Genomic DNA, 20924 nt, shown 5'->3' on the forward strand with positions numbered 1-20924 from the left:
AACCCGAACAGCTTAACAAGAAATCTTCCCTTCAGTGACAGTAACTTCTTTGAAGAGTGGTGGTCTGTGACCTGTAACTCCCTAAAGTTTCAGCAAAGGCCTGTTTGCATCATCAGAGGGCGAAGTGACCAGTAATCAAAAAGCCTTGTTCATAAAGTGCCTAATGTTTTAACGTTTTCTACAGATTCTGTAAAAGGCAAAATAGATTTTAGGATGGATGGATGGATGTCTGGTCACTGTGTACTATCACTGACGGACTCTCGAAGGAAAATTCTGGCAGAATGAACTCAAGCAAACAGGCCAGGACCTAATCAGACATGAATGGAAACCCATTCATGGGTTCTAGAGGTGAATGATACATGAAAGGAGATACTGAGACGAGGGTAGGGACACAAGTACAGCCCCTGTGTAATAATGACCCTGAGCACTCACATGCCAGACAACATTGACAGAAGCCACTAGACACAAATCACTCCAAAATACTGGTTTCCAGATTCAGGTCTGTAATCATTTTTGTTTGATTTTTCTGCCTATGAATCCACTGTATTTGTATAGGCCATACAAATACAAGACAAGAACAACCCCTTGGGCATCATTTCTTAAAAGTGCCTCAGTTAGTGGGAGAAGATATCTCTAGAGAAAGCTTTCTGGGTAAAAGTACCAAAAAAAACCCCAAAAACCTACTAAACAAGTTGTAAAAATGTTGGTGTTTAAGCAACAAATTAAGGGATCCACAGCCTCTGTGTAATTCTGTAGAAAACAGCTTGCAGGTTTCGTTATGATATAGAAGAAAAAAACAGTCCTAACAAGCTTTCTGCCAAAAGCAAAACTTCTAAATTTACAAACCCCTGAATTTACACATCATTAAAGAACATCTTGAGCACTGAAGATTTAATGGCACTTTTGAACAAAGCTGGAGCATGCAGCAGTTTCCACAATGGGAACTCCATTCTCTCTACCGAACTCCCCCATTGCTCTCCTACAGCATAAGATATTTTCTCACGTTCCATACCCAGAACATTGCACAGAGCCAGTGTCTTTGATCCAGTGTGCTACAGCCTGATCCAGTATGCCCCAGCCCAAACCAAAGGGGCTGCCCTTAATCTGTACAAATTTGGACCTCTAGCTACACCTTTGAACCACACAATAGGGGTTACAGAAATTTTAAAAATATAAATGACAGAGAGAAAAGAGAGAAGGATAAATTTATCAGCAAAAGACCGTAATGGAATAACTTCTTTTTTTCTTTTTTTTTTTTTTTTAAGAGAAATCACCAGATTTCTTTTCACAAAGGACTCATGTAATAAATTCATTAAATAGTTGCACTACCTAAGGTGTTTAACATTAATCTAAATTCAGCATAACTCCACTGGCTTCATTTATGCTCCTCTGTACTTATACCAGCTATAGACAGAACTGAACACAGGAATTTAATAGTTCAAATTAAATTCAAAGAAATGCCAATATAAACCAACTGCCAAATGCTTAGTCTGCAGTTCTGTTTCTAACTTTCTCTAGCCTCTTGCCTCTCTTCATTGTACTCCTACTGAGCTTTTTCTTTCGTATGGGAGATATTTCTGAATATTGAATCACAATGAATTACAAAACCTACATCCTTTAATATTCAGTCCAGGACTTGGCCCTGGATTGAAGGAAGGCCCCTCATTAGGACAACTGATGTTAGCTAAAAAAATAAATGACCAACAGCAAATAAAACTGCCAGTGAAGGGGAGGGGGGCAACATTCTGCTGCCATAACTACTTGTGGCCCCACACTGCTCCCTCGAACCCAAGTGTGTGTGTGTCCTCTGTCCTTCCTGCCCCTGTGTCTGCAGAAAGCCTGGGCTCTTCGTTTGTGGCTGGAAGCAAACAGAGGTCACTCATCACAGCAAATCTTAAAAACAGGGGTTTGCTCTAATCTGCTCCAAGTAGCACAGTGATCCAGGGAAAGGGATGATAAAATCAAATGACTTCTAGTCAGGCCCACTGAGAAAAGACATGGTGCATCAGACACACCAACAGCAGCAAAATGGTCAGAGAGACAAACCGCAATCAGCAGTAGACAAGAACTTGTGTATGAGAGCACAACTTTTCAAATTTTGATTTATCGTGTAAAAGGAAAAATTTCTTGTGAAACCTTTTCCATGTGCAATAATTTTCCAAGAGAAATGAATCCTATTAATGGAGACTTTTAAAAAACAAGACTTGGAAAAGCTCTAGGGAATATACACACACTATAGGGAAAAATCCTGCTTGGGAATAGCCATTATTCAATGACCTCCCAGGTCTTTACCATTTCCAATTGCATTACTTTTAAGACCTTGGCACTGAAATGCTGTAAAAAGTGACACCGGTTTTTCCACTCATAACCAAGGTAGAAAAGGTATTTTGCAACAGAATTTAAAAGACCTCACAGAACAAGAAAAAGGTTTTGCTTTATTTCATCTTATTTTACTGGGAAGTCACTACTGCTTGGTTTAACAACAGACAAGCCTTCTCAGGTGATGGGAGGAATGAAAAATGTGAGCAGTTAAGAACTCCTGATCATTGAGGAGATATTTGAGACACAGAGCTCGATTAAGTGCTAGCTAAGAGGCAGAGGAGAATATCTTTGCTTTTTGCCACTGTGTTTCAGCATAGCAAACACACACACAAGATCCAATCTTGCATCTGGATCTGAATTTCAACAGCCACAGCTGGGTAGGAGTTGACATTTAATTTACCAAGAATTTTTTTGTAAATGGTTAATACTAATACACACTGTAATCCTCAGGTTGCCTTAACTGGACTTAAATTTCCCAGAACGTCACATCACACAGTGTAAAACTACTGCAACTGCTGTTTCTCTGCTGCAACAAATGTACACCAAAGTTATCATTATACCACATCAATTCATAACTACATCCTACCTATATACACCCACAGCAAACACATGAATTTTGTCTTAACCCTTCCCAAATCAAAGTACACCAGATCAGACAGTATCTGTTAGGGTAAAAAGACATGGAAGAAAATCCTTCTGACCTTGCTCTCTTGTGAGTGGGAGAAGCCCTCTCGTCTCCACAACACTAGCAGAGATGGAAGGGAGTAAATCCCTTTGATTGCTCAGACCAAACTTCTTTAAGTCTGTGCCTGCACCTAGCACCTGTGCCTGAAAATCTACCAGACTGGGAACACTGGTGGCAAATCCTAACACAGTCAAACCTAAAATTAGGAAGACTTATCAAAATTCAGAAAACAGTTTGAACCTCTCCTTCAAATCCTGAGTTCTAAGTCTGACTTTCTGGGTTGGATTCATGTCTGTTCCAAAAAGATCAACATGACTGAGATGAGAGTTAGTGCTTATCCCTCTTTAATAACAATTATTTAAACAACCTGAAAGTAAATGGAAGGGAAATGCTCTCCTGCAAGTTAAAACACTTCTTCCAACCCCTTTAATTTGACCTCCCTAAATGTCAAAGTGTTCTACATCTTTTAGGCCCCTTGGAGATGTGAGTGCTGCCCATGGACCACTGATCAGCCAGAGGGCAGAAGTAAGTCATGGAGAAGAGCAAAAACACTTGCAATAATTAATTGGGATTCAGCATAAATGTAAACCATTATGAAGATTTACTGTAGGGAAAAAAAGCACCCAAAGAAGAGATTAAATACAAAAATCTTTAATAAATTATCACTCCATGAGTACTCTTGCACCCACAGAACCAGAAGAGGATACACATCCTGATCACTCCAAAGTTCAGCACTGCTCCTTTCAAGAGGAATGGTGTTGGTTCATTTTAAAGACTAATGATCACCAAAATTTGAAAATGTCTGAAAACCAGGTTTCTATCCGAAATTCAACTTCTACATTAACTCATCAAACCAAGTAACATATTTAAATGCTTTACTGAAAAACAACCTCTGAAAAGTACAGGTTTTGTATAGATTTCTGTCTGTGATAAGGTTTTGATCAAACATCTTAAATCCACCTTGGAAGAAACACAAACAACATTTTCTGAATTAGAAATCTCTTCTGTTCCAACCTTTGTAGAACAGACTCCCTAGCATAGCTTTAATATGATTCCTGATACAACTGTGTCATAAATGTCACTAAAATAGCCCACAGTTTGACTGTCATCCCCACAAAATCTGTTAAGATAAAAATCAGTTACAATGTGCAATAGATATTTTAGTGAATTTAAATTTTCTTATTAATTTCTGCTTTTAATTATAATTCATTTAGTATTAGTCTACCCAAATTCATATTTGTTGTTCATCAACTCCAAATTACATTATCTTGAGCCAACTAGGAATGAATGTACATATTCCCTTAGGATTTGTACCCTTGTTATGTGATGATGGAAAGAGAAAGAGCCAAGATCATTAGAAGGGCTAAAATGAGAATATTCTAAGAGCACAAGAACAGCCCTTTACTATGAATTGTACTCATAGTCTCTTAGTTCAGTCATATCCTCTGAAGTTAGAGGCACAAAAATATAATCTGGAAAGACTTCCAGACTTCTTTTTAAGGAAATGAAGTTCTCAACACTGGCTGCATTAAGAAGGGTGTTTTTGGTTTTCCACAGTGCCAGCACCAGTGCTGAGTAGGGCTCTGAATACATGCTTGGAGGTTGGGCAGCATGCAACTCTGTCCTTGCAGAGCTAAAAAAGCTGTCATCACCATACCAAGTACGCTGTGCATCCAGGTTTCCCAATAACTCTGCTACATCACATGTTTCTGAATTGCTCTACAACAAAACCCATCACAGAGCTGGCGACTCACAGCACAGCTCTAATCCAGGATGTGGGGGTTCAGTTTTATTTTTTTAAAGAAAACACAGCTCTTTTTGATAGTTTTTTCAGTTATTTTGACTGTGAAAATCTTCTTCAATATATGTATTTATTACATGTAGACATGTTCATCGATAACTAAAAGACCTAAAGAAACCCCAGTATTTCCCAACACCTACCTATCCATGGAGCAGAAGTATTTTGTCAATATTCTAATGCCACAGCCTGAAATTGTTTCTCCTCCCTCAAGTTTCAAAGTTCTCATTAGTTCTTCTATTGAATGCCCAATCCTACAGCTTTCCCTACCATGACTGTTCTATTTCAACAAACTGAGAATATACTAAGTAAGTAAATAATAATAAAAAAAATCTGTGGGATTGTATTAAACAAATTAGGGTAACTAGAAATCTCTGTACCTTAGGATTGTACCCTTGCTATCTGATAATGGAGACAGAAAGAATAAAGACCATTACAAGGGCTAAACTGAGAATCTTACAATGGAACAAGAAAGCCTTACCTGCTGAACTGTTTAATTGACTTATATGGAGTTATACTGATTTACACAGGTAAAGACTGCTTCACTCAGCTGAACTACCAAAGACCATCATGCCAAATGCAATGTCAAAATACAACATTCAGTGTATACTACATTTGCTTATGTCAGATTTGAGAATGTCTCCATTTAAAAGTGTGAAGAAGATATCACTGAATTGTCAGGGTGTTGCAGAACCCAGGAATCTTGCCACTTGCTCACGGTGGAGTGTTTGAGATTAAAACATTTCTTGTGAATAAATTAGTGAAGTAATATAAAAATTGACAGCTCAGCTATAGCATCTTCTCATCCATAAAAAAGTCACTCCACCCAACTGAGTGGGTGAAGTATATATTACAAGATGGAATTAATGTAGGTACTGATGAAAATATGACCTTTTTAATCAGCATAATTTCAAAATAAATTGTTAAGTAATAAAAAATTAAAACACATATGCTAGAGTGAGTGGAGTGAGATGATCTGGATTAATCAGCCATAGCTGTACTTTGTAAGTGGGCCTGCCCCATTAGTGCCTAATGTTGTTGCTCACCTGCAAAGAAACGTGTAGCAAGTTGCAGAGAAATATGGCTTATGCAACAGTTTTCTGAGCCAGTATTCAAGTGTATTAGAAGTTATCTGAAAAAGTTCAGTCTACACCGAGCCATTTCATTTTTCAACAGAGGTTTCACAAATGGCACAACATCAGGCAAGTGGGGTGGGGAGTCCCAAACATTTGAAAAATTATATGAAAATAGTATTAAATGAAGAGCTCATCAAGAAAGATCAGCCTGGCATAGGACATAAATGCCAACTCAACAAAAATAAGCACCAGTTGAACTTTAAGCAGAGATTTCCTTCCAAGACATCAAGAGTCCAAAAGAAAAACATCCCACCTTTACTGACATATAAAAGCAGAGGGACAACTGGTAAGAACTCAGAATTTCAAGGGTACAGATGCCGTGGGAAAACATAAGTGCTGTGCAACTGCAAGGCCTAGTTTAAGAACAAAACCACTTAAAATAAGAAAACCATAAAAAGCCATAAACACAGTGATTTACTATATGGTGCATGTTTAGAACTCCAAACGGAAGCCATTCCCTTTGCTCAGCATGTGAGATAAACCTGTTTAATTAGAGATTTGTTTATGCTGTGCATCTCCCTCCTTCAAAGGAGTGTTCTGTGAATCTGTCTGTTCACCTAATGGTTACAGGTGTGAGATGTAAATGGTGTCCTGACCCTAGTGCACATAAGCACCTTGATAATAACATTTCTCTGTCATAACAACATTAAAGCTGCAAATGTCCATGCATACACGTTACACCAGGACTACTCAGCTGCAGCAGGATTACAGTGCAAATTGGTTGACCTATGTATGTAATTTTACTATCTTCACTGGGCTTCTTTCTCTTCTCACTGATACGCTCAGTGATTATTTCTTGTCTTTATCTTTTGTGCTTGTTTGTTTGCTTATTTAAGTGGTAGCAGTGTACTGACCATGACAAATAGCTTGGAGGATTCCAAACAGTTGTGTTTTTTCTTCTTTAACAGCTTTATAGCAACTCTTTGTGAACAGCTTTTCCATTCCTGTGCCTCGGGAACACGCCCGTCGCTGTGAGGATTTTTCTTCCCCTGATACACGTGTATCGCTCACCCCAACACTCCGACTCCTCCAGTCCCTTGATGGGTCTGCTCAAGGACTGTCTGAAAGCACTTCTGCCAGCCGGAGTGGCTGCAGTGGCTACTCTGCTTTTCAATCATTTGCAATTAGCTCTCGGTGATGTGTTTTAAGAATGAAGCTCTGAGAAGACCACTCAGAGGAGATCAGACAGAAAAAGACCCTTTGCAAAGATGCTCCAAATGTCCTTAGAGGCTGCTTACATAAATCTACATGCTGCTGTCAGGGAACTCCTGCGTTTTGGTTCTCCTAGGTATAAAGTTTTTCCATGAGGAAAGTCCCTTGCCTCTCTGACTGACAGGAGGAGAAAAACAAAAGACAACCAAACAATAACAAAACATGTTCACAGGGCTGCTCTATTCAGAGAATAATGTGCAAGGAGAGGGGGGCAAGCATTTTGGTTTAATTTAGGAAGACTGACCTTACTGATGACACTGAAGCAGCTACACAAATTATGTTTAACACTGCAGCTTCATGTGTATTCAGAAGCCAGCCTGAAGTTAATACAGTGTATTTTCAAAGTTACTATACAGTGCATGTTTAGAACTCCAAATGGAAGCCATTCCCTTTGCTAAGCATGTGAGATAAACCTGTTAAATTAGAGATTTGTTTATATTCTGAGCAGGTAAGAAGAAAACAACATACCTACTGCAGTTCAAGGATTGCATTTCTAAAGTGGCCTACAGTACATCTGCACTCTGGTATCGTATTTACATTTGTAACTCTTGTGTATTCTGCAAGTAGCAGGAGCAGTTGCTCTCTTAAAGCCTTTTAGTAAAAAGAAAAGCATTTCTACAGTGATTAGACCTGCTTAGATCATCTTACTAAACTCAGAAATCACAATTCATTTGCAAAGAGCTGTGTTTCCTAAAATCTATATGCACTAGGGTTTTGTTGACAGGCAAAGTCTAAACAGGAAAACTCCAACTTCTGATTCTGCAAAGCCTCCTTTGAGCATAATAAGGTTTTCACTGAAGACACATTTAGCAACTATCCTTTGCCATGGCTAAGGTCTCCAAACAACTGCCCCCATATAAATGATAAGTAATGACAAGAAAACAAGTTCTCAATTAATGTAACTGCTAACTGCTAGCTTGGTCAGAATCCAAGGTTACAGAGCAATGCTGAGCCAGGTCAGCAAGTGCATACAGATTATGGAAGAGATGCAACCTTGTGCTATGGAGAGCATCTCAGCTGTGTTTCATATGTATTCTTCACAATTCTTGCAAGGGATGGTTCCATCTCAGGAACAAAACCAGCCTTGCTCCAAGGGTATTGTATGTAAAGATTAACAGTGTCAAATGGTGACAGCACTATCGTAAATTCCAAGCACACAAAAACTAAGATGTTAAATCCTATCTCTATAACTTCTGTTCCTCTCAATGCGAAATTCAGAAGGTGTTGAATGGAAGTGATCACAGAAAGTAGTAGCTTGATTGATAAAGTCCCTATCTGGTCATTTACGATCTGGCTGAAGGAGAAGCAGCTTTTGCCAGACAGAAAAGCAATTAATCTGCAAACAAGCCGAGGAACAGCAGGGCTGTGCATTGGAGTCTCAGGCTGCTGGGAGCTCATGAGAGGAGATAAGACTGCAGCCTGCTATTTATTGTACATTTTAATTAAGTGCTTGTTAACGGCAGTTATCTTAACAGTCATAAAATTACTGTTGTAATGCATTTTGTTTGAGAAAAAAAAAATGGAGGGAGCCGAAGGACTTTATGAAAGCAGTCACAGATTGCTTTCACTTTAAATCAAAGAATAAATTCTGAAGAGGAGGGATGTTGCAATGATCTAAGCCGAGCCACTAATGGTTATTTAATGTGGCCATCAGTGTTTGTAAGTCCCTAGCATACGGAACATACACAATAGCCTCCAAACCCTCTTTAACACTTATTTGAGATGACAGGAAAAATGAAACCGTTTGTGCTTTCAATGGAAAAGCAATCATTGGTACATTATATTCTGCTTGCCCTATCATGCTAATGCATGGTAAAAATGTCACCAAATGTATTTAAGGACCTGATGGAGTGTTGCTGTTTGATTCCTGTTACTGGGCTGATTAATAAAAATCTTCAATTTGTATGTAAATGCAGTGGGGTTTCATATCATCCGCATACCTGCACCTGGAGAAAATAATAAACTGAAGTTTAATGCAGCAATTATAAGCATTTATGGAACTCTTTAAAGAGGCTGCCTGCCTCCCCTGACCATCAAGATGAGATATTCACAGAGGAATATTACTGATGCTCAGACAAGCAGGGCTGCAGATGGTCCCCAGTGCAAATGCTGCCAATGCAGATTAACTCACTGACTCATACTCACTTTGGTACAACAATATAAGCTACTTATTGTTAGACAAAAGTGTCATATTTTTTCCTACATCTGAAATAAAATCAAATTGAACTGTTCTTTGGAGTAGTAGGAAGGCTGGTAATTAACATTTCAAATGAGGAGTGTTTGCATCATTTACACTTTTCCTGACATCACTTAATTCCCTTGTGCATATGTTCCCATGACAACATCATCACCACAGATAAAAATTGCATTGGTACAACAGAAACTCTTCAAGATATATGACAACAGCTGTTTGTTTTTTTTTTTAAATCCCTCTAATGATCTTCAGACTTTTAACCAGTGACCCCCTAATGACTGATCCTTAATAAAACAAAGTATGCAGCTATTTGCATCTTCACAGATGGATATTGGAAAGGGTTTGTTGTTTGGGTACTAATAGAATAATAAGTACCATGTATTGGATATGGTCATGTGGAAGAATACATTACAACATAGATAGATATCAGCTTTGATGTATGCCCATGCACAAGCTCTGTTCACACAGCAATCCTTGATTAAGTGCATATGACATAGATGTTCTTAGTTTGTTGTAACCATTTGCTAATCTGCATTTGCAAATTTCAGTGAATGTGCTCCAAATGAGAAACAAACATATTCAACTAAAATCCCTGTGAGACATTACACTAGTAAAATATTATTCTATTGTTTCAACACTGTATTTTCATTGGAGTGCAATTCTTCACTATTAGCAGGCTACCAATGTGTTTAAATGACTGTGATGCTCCTCACAGATTACAGCCGAAGAATGAAATCAGTGAGCTACTTAAAGCACAACTATAATTAGTCTCTTATTTAATAGTCTCAGGCAAGGCTTTAACTTATTCCATCCACAACTGAGTGCTCTGTTGACACTGAAGAGCTGGTTTTATGCTACTTCCCGTGGTGCATGATCAAGCCACTCTCCTTAAGGAAGTTGAGTGGAAGATCACCCGTTTTTCTTTTAAGCCAGCTTCCAGCTTGTCACCAAACAATAGTTCTCAAGACCAGCTGTGGCACATTTGGCTAGAACACAGCATGCACTGCCTGAAAAGCTGCTCCCTGGCTCCTCAGAGGTAAAGGCAAATGCACATCCTGATTGAAGTCCTTCAGTATTTTGACCAAAATGCACACCAGGAATCACTTTTGGGCGTGTTTTTTCACAAGTAACTGCTCTAGAGGCAGCTTCCCAGCACATGCATTGACAAACTGAGTAAATCCTTACCAAGAAAGCCTCTCCCTCCAGATTACCCCTAAATCCAAATTCCAAGCAGTATTGTAACTGGCAAGAGAGAAGCATCTACATTAGAGATCTCCAGACCCAAAGGGAAGTCAGAATCCATTCTGAGGGAGGGGAACTTGGCAATTACCTGTCAAACAATTGTTTGTTTACCGTCCTAAATAGCAAGTGTAGCTTCAGACAATCAGCAGTACAATAGCATCATGCTGCAGAGGAAGAGCTGTACCACCGAGGTGCTTCACAGAGCCATCAGTCACTATATTCACTGTTAGAGGACGTGTCAGACAATGGCAGAAACTAACCAGAAGGTCAGTGAAAGCAGGCCCAATTTCCTGATATGCTCACAAAGATTATCTGCTTTTTAGCCAGGGTTTGATCCAACCTGGTAAAAATAAAATTTAAAAACCTTCTATTGCACCTGCAGTTGGCGAACTTGCAAGAATTCAACTCCCGCTGTGATTTCGTGTGTCTCACTAAATACAAGTGCCATTATTCCTACACACCACTCTGCTCACCCAATCCCATTCTGGAAGGACGAGGGAAGAAGATGAAGCATCATCATCACCAGACTGACACAGCAACCAAGATGATGAGTTGTATCATCAACATTTGAGCTGAACTCCATCAAACTAAATGGGAACTCTATTGTTGTTGCCAGCAGACTTTGGATTAGAAACCTGAGGTCTCAACCAACTCCACCTTTATGGCTCTGACTATCCCTTAGGGAAAAATCACCCTGATACCAATGCTTTGCTAGTGCCTGGCCTTTGCAGCCATCCCTACATGGAGGCAAGGAGAGCTGGTACTGCAGAATCATTGAGCTGACAGGACTAAAACCTATGATAGTCCACTTTTCATGTTCTCAACAGAACTGGCAGCTAAATTCAGATACTAAAGCCTTTATTGCCAGTCAAAACACAAGAAACTGAAATCTTGACAGCCAGTTTTCATATCCCACACAGGCTCTGCAGCAATTACTAAAAAAATTAATATATACCATCAATACTGAAAGATAAATATGGATTCCCATAATGACAGTTAAATAGAAACACTTCTATCTACATTAGAGGTAACAAGTAAGACTGCTAAAGTCAAGAAACCACATTTCATGTGCAAACAGGATTATAGAATTTCAACAAATCTCAAAATATTTCAAAAGTATCCTCACTTTCTTCATCTCCCTCTTTGGCACAGAATCATGTTGGTTCTTATGTGATATTATCCTCAAAGAAAAAAACTATATATATATTTATTTTTTTTTTTAGCTCTACCAGCATATTAGGATAATGAATCCATGTATACTGCTTAAACCTTGTACCTTACCCTCTAGAAGTAAGAAGAAAATGGGATCTTAAAACATGAATAGTCTCACTTCTTAGAAGAGAATATTCAAAACTACTGTCGCAAATAGTCACGCACCCAGTCACCACATTCTCTGGAAAACTGTTGTTTCAGTGCAAGTCAGTGACTAAGACAAAACTCAAACAGTGTTTTTAGGATGAAAATACTTTTTTAAAAAAAATAATCCTCCAGTGTTGTCATAGTCTTCAAGTCAAATTCACTTTTACCATCCCCTAATACTGTTGACCTTGACTCAAATTAGCAAAATACTAAATCTCATTTATACAATAGTAACATGGATAAAGAATACTTTGCTACCACATTTACATGTATATGAATTCTCCTCCAACACCCACACACACAAATAATTGAAACTGGTGACTTGTAAACCCCAGTACCCACCATGATATATTAACAATGTTATGCCAATAGTAAATACTGTAAATATTGGAACTGTGATTGATTCTGAACAATATTTTGTTGACATTTTTAACACACAGCTTAAAAAACCCCGTAGTCATTATCTATGCAGGTTGGTCAAGATAAATCTATATCACAGTGACCTTAGAGCAAATTCATATTTTGATATTTTTTTTCCCCATTCTTTCTTAGAAAACTTTTAAAAAGCTTGTTCAAACACAAGTTTGCACTGGGACAGCATGTTGTTTCTGAAGCATAGTATGTGGCAGGAAACACAATGGCTTTATAGTCACTCGCTTTGTAGTCACTCAACCTTCAGTACTGTCACACCCAACAGCTGGGGAGAATCACCTGATGTATTAAAAAGAACCACACTTCTCATACCCACTTCACAATTACATGAAGAAATATGCTCAGTCACGTGTATGAAGTCACCCGAGAACCTCAGATGAAGGGGACTCTACTTTCGTTGTTCCCTCCCTCCTTTGTAACAGTTTATAAAATAACTAATTGGCTTTAGATTGACCAACAGATTTTTAAAACCTACATCCTTGTGTCTAAATACACATATGCATCTACACACCACTTATTTGTTTTCTAGCTCTATAAATCTTTCAGGAATCTCACAAATAAGTCTTGAACATGTAGGCTATGAGCCTTTGGGCAACAGCCCCAGGGGATGGTTTATAGAGCACATTTTGAGCAGGATATCAAAAGCTTGTTGATGGTTTAAAGGGAGCTGGACAGCTACACAGTGATGGCATCTCATTGCTGCCTTTTTGGACACCTCACCAGGTCATCACACCAGGAAATAACATAAAGGGAGTTTTAGTGTTATTCAGTTGGTGGGAACCAGGAAAAAGCCAGGAGAAACCCTAATAGGTTCTGATAGGCAGTTTAATGTATAGCACATACTGTGAAAAGATCTATGGTATTCTGAAGTTCATTCTCCAGTGACAAAGCTACTCTATCAAAATAAATAAAAAAATTCATCTGTACAGAAAAAAAAAATTGTCCTTTAAAATGTATTTAAAACCTCCCACCCCAACTAATAAAATACTGAATTCCTGCAAATTTTCTGGACTCTTAGACAGTAAGTCCACTTTGTAGTCATGACTTATATTCTACTGTCCTCTTCACAGCTCACTACCGCTAAGGCCAGCTTCACACATTTGCATACTCATCTAGTTATATTTGTTGTAGCACAGGTATTTGTAACCCAGTGTAGTACAAGCTGTGGAGTTGATATAGTAACAGCAGCGTAAACATGCCCTACTTCTGTACAACACAGGGTTGGCCTACATGGCAATGTGACTGTATAATAAGCTGCAGCATTCAGGTATACTATTAACTCCACACTAATTACTGTATGTCGTGTGAGGTGAGGTAGCTTACTCTTATGCAAAACACAGCAAACCACTTCACACAAACTCCCTCCTACTGCTTGCTAAGGCTACATCTAGTAGCCTTACCAGTAAAACAAATTAAACATACTTGGGAACACTGCAGGGCATCAGGGTTGGATTGACCCAAGGAGCCCATATCTCTGCACCACCACAACAAACTGGCTGCCTGCAAACCCCATCCCACCCGAGCTCCCAGCCATAGGCAGCGGGCTTCAGCACAGGGCAGCATGCAGTGGTGAAAGGCCCATGAAGAACCCTCCTGAGAACTCCTCAGCATGGCTTTCCTTGTGCCAGCACTTGGGAATGCTCTACAGCACTAATTTCCTGCCCTTAATGCAGCCTTAGTGTCTGTGTGGGGGACCAGGGTGAGCACCAAAGCTATTTGGCAGTCATTCCTCCACGCAGGTAAGCATTTTTCCGCTCCTGTGTATGAGAAATATCAGCACATTTATATTAAATTAATTATCAGAAAAGTTAATAGAAGCAAAACTTGTGTTTAGACAAGGCTTTAAAACTCCTTTCTTCTCCATTCAGAAAGATGGTTTTACTGTTCTTCTACAGTATGTTCAATGGTTTCACGTATCATTCCCTGTTAAGTCCAGGAGTCTGCAGGCTTTGGTGGAAAAGAATGGGTCTTATTACTCAGAGTTTTATTTCAGTTTTAAATGACCACTGTAAGGACAAATCGTCTTGAAAAATACCTCCAAATCATTAGAAATACTTCCTAACCTTACCATAAAGATTTCTTTTACCAGTGCGACCTTAATGAGAATGTTTCCCTTAAGAATTGTGGAGAGTTTTATGAGAAAGCAACAAAACAGTGAGAAACCTTGGCAACATTGAGGGGGAAAAAGAAAATCAATAAAAGAAAAAAACCCCAAACAAATAAAATAATCTCTCAGAAAAAAGGCCAATACCAACTTTTAAGATGACCAAAGTCTAATATCCTCTCATTTGTAAGTTTAATTTGTTTTCTGTACTATTTTTATCTCTCTGAACTGCTATTATGTGAAACACAGAAAAAAAGGTCTTTTACTTAGAAGAATTCTTGACTAGCTTTCTCCTAAATATGATATTCTTGGGAAAACAGGATATCGCTTTAATAGATGGAAAGAACAGTCCACAGCCACAATACACAAAACCTGATCTACAGCCTTAGCTAACCCACTGCTTCACACATGCCTAGTTTTAAGAATGTGACGTATTCCCTAAAAACCACTGAGTCTCATCAGACACCTCAATGGACCATGAAGCATCTGTTTGAGCACCCTACCAAACCTATGCCTAGCATACCATAACAAAACCTCACCCTATGTCCAAAAAACAAGAGTAAATACAGCATCCCAGGGGACAGCAATGAAGGCATAACCCTAATGATGGTGAAAAGCTATTACAGCCATTCACAGCCAGAGAACATTCTGGAGAAAACCTGATCTCACTGATATCCGTAGGTCTTCTGTGCCCTGCTCCAGAGGACCAAGAATTCTCTCAGTGGGTGTACTTTGTCTATTAAAATCAAAGCCTGGCGCTCCTAAAACCCCACACATCTATTCTTAAATTAGATAATTCAATTAAAAATAATTGCTCTTCATTTATCTTTAACCCAAATGACTGTTACTTTGCCAAAGTAGGGGCTGTATTCCAAAACACCACCACACAATATCAAGGGCTCTCTAGTTAGGAGCAACTCTCCCAGGAGGACTCATAGAGGTCCATGAGACCAGCTCAGATATGTCCCAAGGGCTGAGGCAGCTGGCTAACTTCAGTCCACTCCCTATCATCACTGAAAGGCCACAGAAACAGCCTTCAAGCTGCCACACTAGGCTAGTCTGCATCTTCCCTGCTAAGAAGCTGTTCATGAGATAAACTCTGGGAAAGAAAGGCTCAAAAGAAAACATTTTGTTGCAATTCCCATTGCAACAAACACTGTTTCATAAAGTATTATGAAACAAACACTGTTTCATAAAGTATTATGACTGGATGTTTGGATTTTCAGAAAAAATGCCAATGTTTAAAATTAAATTTTGTTAGGACTTCTATTTAGTGAAAAGCCTTTTCCCTCTCTTGAAAACTAGATGCTTCTGTGCAAAAAATGTCCAGTCTTTAGTTGATTGACAGTTCTGGAAGGGACAGAGACAGATGTTCATAGTTCTTTCACTAGTTAACACATTGACTTATTACACAATTATACCATTTCAAAAGCCATTCTGAAAAAAATTGTGTCATGTGACTGCCACAGCTGTTTGGTATTCCTGTTTTTGGAAAACCAAATGATATTTCTGTCTTGAGAATTGATTCCACTTATGTATTATTTAAAGAACAAGTTGTTCTTGAAGCAGCAAGAGAGTGCAACTATCCAAACAGCAGAAAAAAAATCAACACTGAAGATTGAAACTCCCCCAATATATTTTATTCTGGACCTTTATTGACAGTAATACTTTTCAAAGGGATGAAAAGGAGTTTCATCCTCTACGAACATAAGCTTCCCACATTGGAAGCCAAAGAATCATGCACTGCCGTGCTTCTTCCAATGTTCACAGCACCTTGACTGAGCTCACCATTTTTTTTGCATCACAGATATACTATGTTACAGAATACTGATCTCTTCCAAGCTGATTTAAATAAGTGAAAGAAATGATCCTATGAGTTCTTCACTTTATCAGACCTTAAATATGTACAAGTAATTGCTGCAAGAGAAGTAGAACTCCAACTGCTTTACTGCTGTAACAGGTCTGAGACCATGTAGATGTTTGTAGTAGAAGCTGTGGAACTGAATAAAACAAAGTCTTGCCTTTTGATCTCCCAACATGCACACTTTTCGAACCTATCTACGTTTCACATCTTTGAAGCAAAATATTCTATTTCTGATCATAAAAGTACTTTCAAAGTTCAATATAATGACCAATATTTATTCAGAGATCCTAAAGTGCTCTGCAGACTTTGCAAGACTTTACAGAGAGAACTATATAAACTCTATAAACAAGGAATGTTTTACCAACCACTGAATTCAGGTATCTCTAGCATGGAAGACAGCAACCATTTAATATGGTACCACAATACCCGTATATGAGTTGAGGATATTAAAAAAAAAAGATAACTTAAACCAATCACTTAAACTCTGACCAATACAACAAAACTTGCATTCCTTCTTTTCCTAGAACTGCCTACATATCTTTAATGACATGGCTACAATCTCAACATTACATCTCACTGAAAAAGTTATCTTCTCCATCCGGCATCCCTCCTTATTCCCATCACTGGCCATTACACTGATTCAGAAACTGACTCCAAGGGAAAAATACCACTCACTAATTACCATAGAGTGGTGTTCATTCAGCACTTCAGTTTTCCTTGGAGGCTTCTTACCCAAACATTAACCCTCAACCAAACCAACCTCAGCTGTTTCAACATTCTCTTTTTCTTTTATTTTTTTTAATATGTATATAAAACAGAAGAACCAGACCAGAGTCAGTTAGACTTCTTGGCAATTTAACATTTTTAACCACAGTAATTATAAATTATGCAAGTGGAATATTTATTTATATGAAGAATTTTGTGGGTTATTTCAAAGGTGGAACTGGAACTGCTTTTATACAGAAGTGACCGAGAAATCTCTGAATATTGTCTTGCATAAACTTCATGCTAACAGCGATGCTACAGAACAATTTTGCTTTTGTTGGGGGCATATGTAGATTTTAATTAAACGCTTTAATTCTGAAACAGTTGCTTATACAGCTATGCAAACTGAAAGTGGCTTGGGTGCTAGTTTTTTTGATCTGTCCTAATATAAAAGATAGTGTAATTCAAACATAACAAAACTAGAGTGTTCTTCTCTCTGCAGTAAGAGGGGAAAGACACACAGCAGGAACTAAAGGAGAACTTGAAAGGCGCCATGCTGGCCGCCTATCAGGGTCCCCCCTATTTGCATACCAAAGGTACCAGACATCTGGGGGAGAGTCTGTGCGGTGCCTTATTGCCGTGTTCTGCAGGGCCAGTGCCGAGGGAATTCTGCCCCAGCCAGAAATGGGGCTTCCAGCCCTTTTATGCTGCTCTGGCCTGTTTACCTACCATAACGGGGTCAGAGCACAGGAAGAAATCTTAACCCTACATTTGAGACAGAGAATGCTGCAAACCGAAGGACCTGGCCACATGTGGGACTCAGTTATCGGCAGCAGCTCTGTTAACTGGCACTAATGTAAACCCCAAAAAACCTTCAACCCAGCTGCCCCTGCTTGAATCCTACTTTGAGACTGAAGTCACTTTGGGGAAGTGCTTTGAGACATAATGACAGGTATTACAGAAATGCTAAGTAATTTTTTTTCCAGGCTATTTTTAGAAAATTGCTGGAGAGCAAGATGTTTTACCTCTACCACATATGTTGTATTTTCCATACGTGCATCAGTTACTCAGTCAGGTAAGTGTTGTCACACGTGAACATACACTCTGAGTCAACATCATGTTATTTTTTAATTTTCTGGACATTCTTTGAAGGTGCTTCCCCCCCTTCCCCAGCTGACCATCAAATCACTACACGGCCTCACAGTGTGTTGCTGTGCTTGGACATCCTCCAGCTCTGGACACTCTGGAGTGCAAAGTCAAGTAAAGAGGAGAACACAGAAAGATGAAGGGACTGAGAGGAAGGAAACTATCAAATATCAGAATCCCAACAATCCATTACTTTTCTCTGGGATCAGCTAGAGAGTTAGTAATGTGCTTCTAAACTCCATGCCTAACAATAGTAGCAAATTAGTAACAAATTAGTAAATGTAGCAAAACAACGACTACCAAATGGATTCCTTGCAAGCACAGGTTTGAATATTTCACTCCAAAGCTCAAAGCCAACGCTACTTTTGCACAGACTGACAACAAGTGGGCAAATGTATTATTTTAAAGCACAGCCTCTTAGCAGGAGACTTGGCCAAGTACTATAGCATTTGAAATTTTTTTAAAGGGAAATATTTTGATAATATTTACCTGCTGTAAAACCAGTTTAAAAATTTTGTGTATGTTTTGTAATGGAATCCCAGTTCCAGTATATCAGGTAATATGTCTTAGTGAAACAAAGCATTCCCGTTTTTCAGCCAACTATTAATCAGGTACTCCTTAATGGAAAAGAACAATTGCTACTAATGGAATATAACAATTAAATCACTAGGGCTAGATTGCCACATCCTTCCAGTTAGCTTTAGGAGTGGGGGTTTTGTGATGCAATCTCCACCAAAATTTCTTCACAGAGATTCTCTTGCAATGTTCACAGCCGGAGAAGGCAAAAATTTGCTCACCATCTCTATTCGAAAGTTGCACCTAATCCTGGAGAAACTGTAAGATTTTGGGAGGACAGAGCTCCCTTTTCAGAGGCTCCAGATGGCCACAGTCAGCTAGAACTGTCTTTGCCATGATTTCCCTGTTTTTGTTGATATAGAAGGTCCCTATAAAAATTATTGCGGTTAGCATATGTATCATCTCTTCATTGAAATTTTCCTGGTAGGAAGATGTATTTTATTCACCTCATGGCTCCATCTCCAAGCTATATTCACAAGCACTTTACGGTAGAAGCTTCCACAGTAAGTAATTAGAGTGAGTATCACAACCAAAGGACTCTTGTTGCTGTTCTGTAAGCAGGAGTCGAGATCTTCATGTAGATGCACAGACCTCGGAAGCATGATCTGGCCCCCGGACATGATAGGTTTCCTATAAAGAACAGTGTTACTATAATCCCTCTCTTGTCATGAAATATTCAATTTTCTTTTTCATTCTTAGAAAATAAAATGCTAAATTACCTAGTTTAGTAGGTCAATGTCAAAACTTATGATGAAAAAGAATCTTCCTGAGAGAGTTTCTTAAAACCTGTATAATCAGGTTGGTAATGCTGCCCACAGGGAAAACCCATTAGCAGAAATCTCTAACACATTTCAAAAAGCTAAACCTAAGTGGATTGTGGGTATGCCTAACTGCTACATTTCAAGCAGCCCAACTCATCCAAAAGCATTGCTACATCTCAGTGCACTGGTTTCCCTCTGCACATACTTACTGTAGAAATCTGCTAATGCAGCCAGTAGGCAGACTTTGTGAAGAAGAGGAAAGTAGATTTCATCTTCCTCACATAACTGGAAGGCATTTTGTAGCTGATTTCAAGGGTTAAACTCTGCTCCTGAACTTCAATACTCAGAAATTCTATGCACTCTCTTTTTAGAGTACTCTTCCTTCCTTCCTATCTGCTAACACAATAGGGAAAGCTTTGTTATCATTAATCATCTTCAGAGCCCTGGGGATTCTCCGAGTGCTAGCACTGCTGCAGCCTCCCTGGAAAAACCCGCAGAGACACGCACCAAAATTTCTGTCCGAGTTCACTCAGGCAGATTTTCATTAGTGACTGGATTTACAAGCTGGGGACATGGTTAATGCTCCATCTAAAGTCAAAGAAGCTAAATATTTGATAATTATCACCAGAATCAGTATCTTCAAATAAAGGATTTTTTGCCTTACCCACCCTCCCAACTGTGAAGATCTGTAATCTGAAGGAAGAAAAAAGATGGATTTTTCAGCATAAAACCAAATAATGTCTTACACTGCACAAAACATCGTAAGATATTAGGAAAGGTAAGATAAGCATTCTAAAAGAGATGGAAATGTATCAAAATGATGTATTTTTGAGAGAGAATGATTGTGCTTTAACAGAGAACAATTTATCCAGACTAAACACCTTAAATAGGCAGCACTGTATGAGTTTAGCAGCAATTATTTGATTAATTCATCTTGTCAGCCTCCTAACAAATAGCCCCAAAAAAACCAGCCTGTCTTGTAGTTTCAGGAGACTTTGAAGGAAAAGGATATCCTGTAGAAATTAAAGAAAACAACATGGCTGAGAAAACATTTGTAAATAAGTCATCAACATTCTGATTAGATCTCTAACTCCTTGATCTAATCTCTTGGGTTTTTTATGCATTCTGCTACCTAAAACTAGTTGAAAAAGTACATTCAGAACAGAAATAAACAAAGACAAAAATGTTGTCCTGACTTCTCAAAGTCTTTTTATCTGCAGGTGCAAATTATGCACTTATTTCCTCAACTTAATGCCCACTCTTCATAAAAGTATAGTGCTAGCATTAATATATCCAATCACCTATCTGAAGCTGTGAGATACAAGGCTCAGATGTGGCAAAGTGAGTTTTAAAAACCCTTCAGACAACACTTATGAATTCCACAAACA

This window comes from Corapipo altera, unplaced genomic scaffold (genome assembly GCF_003945725.1).
Source record: "Corapipo altera isolate COAL_440 unplaced genomic scaffold, ASM394572v1 99, whole genome shotgun sequence".
NCBI classification, from domain to species: Eukaryota; Metazoa; Chordata; class Aves; order Passeriformes; family Pipridae; genus Corapipo; species Corapipo altera.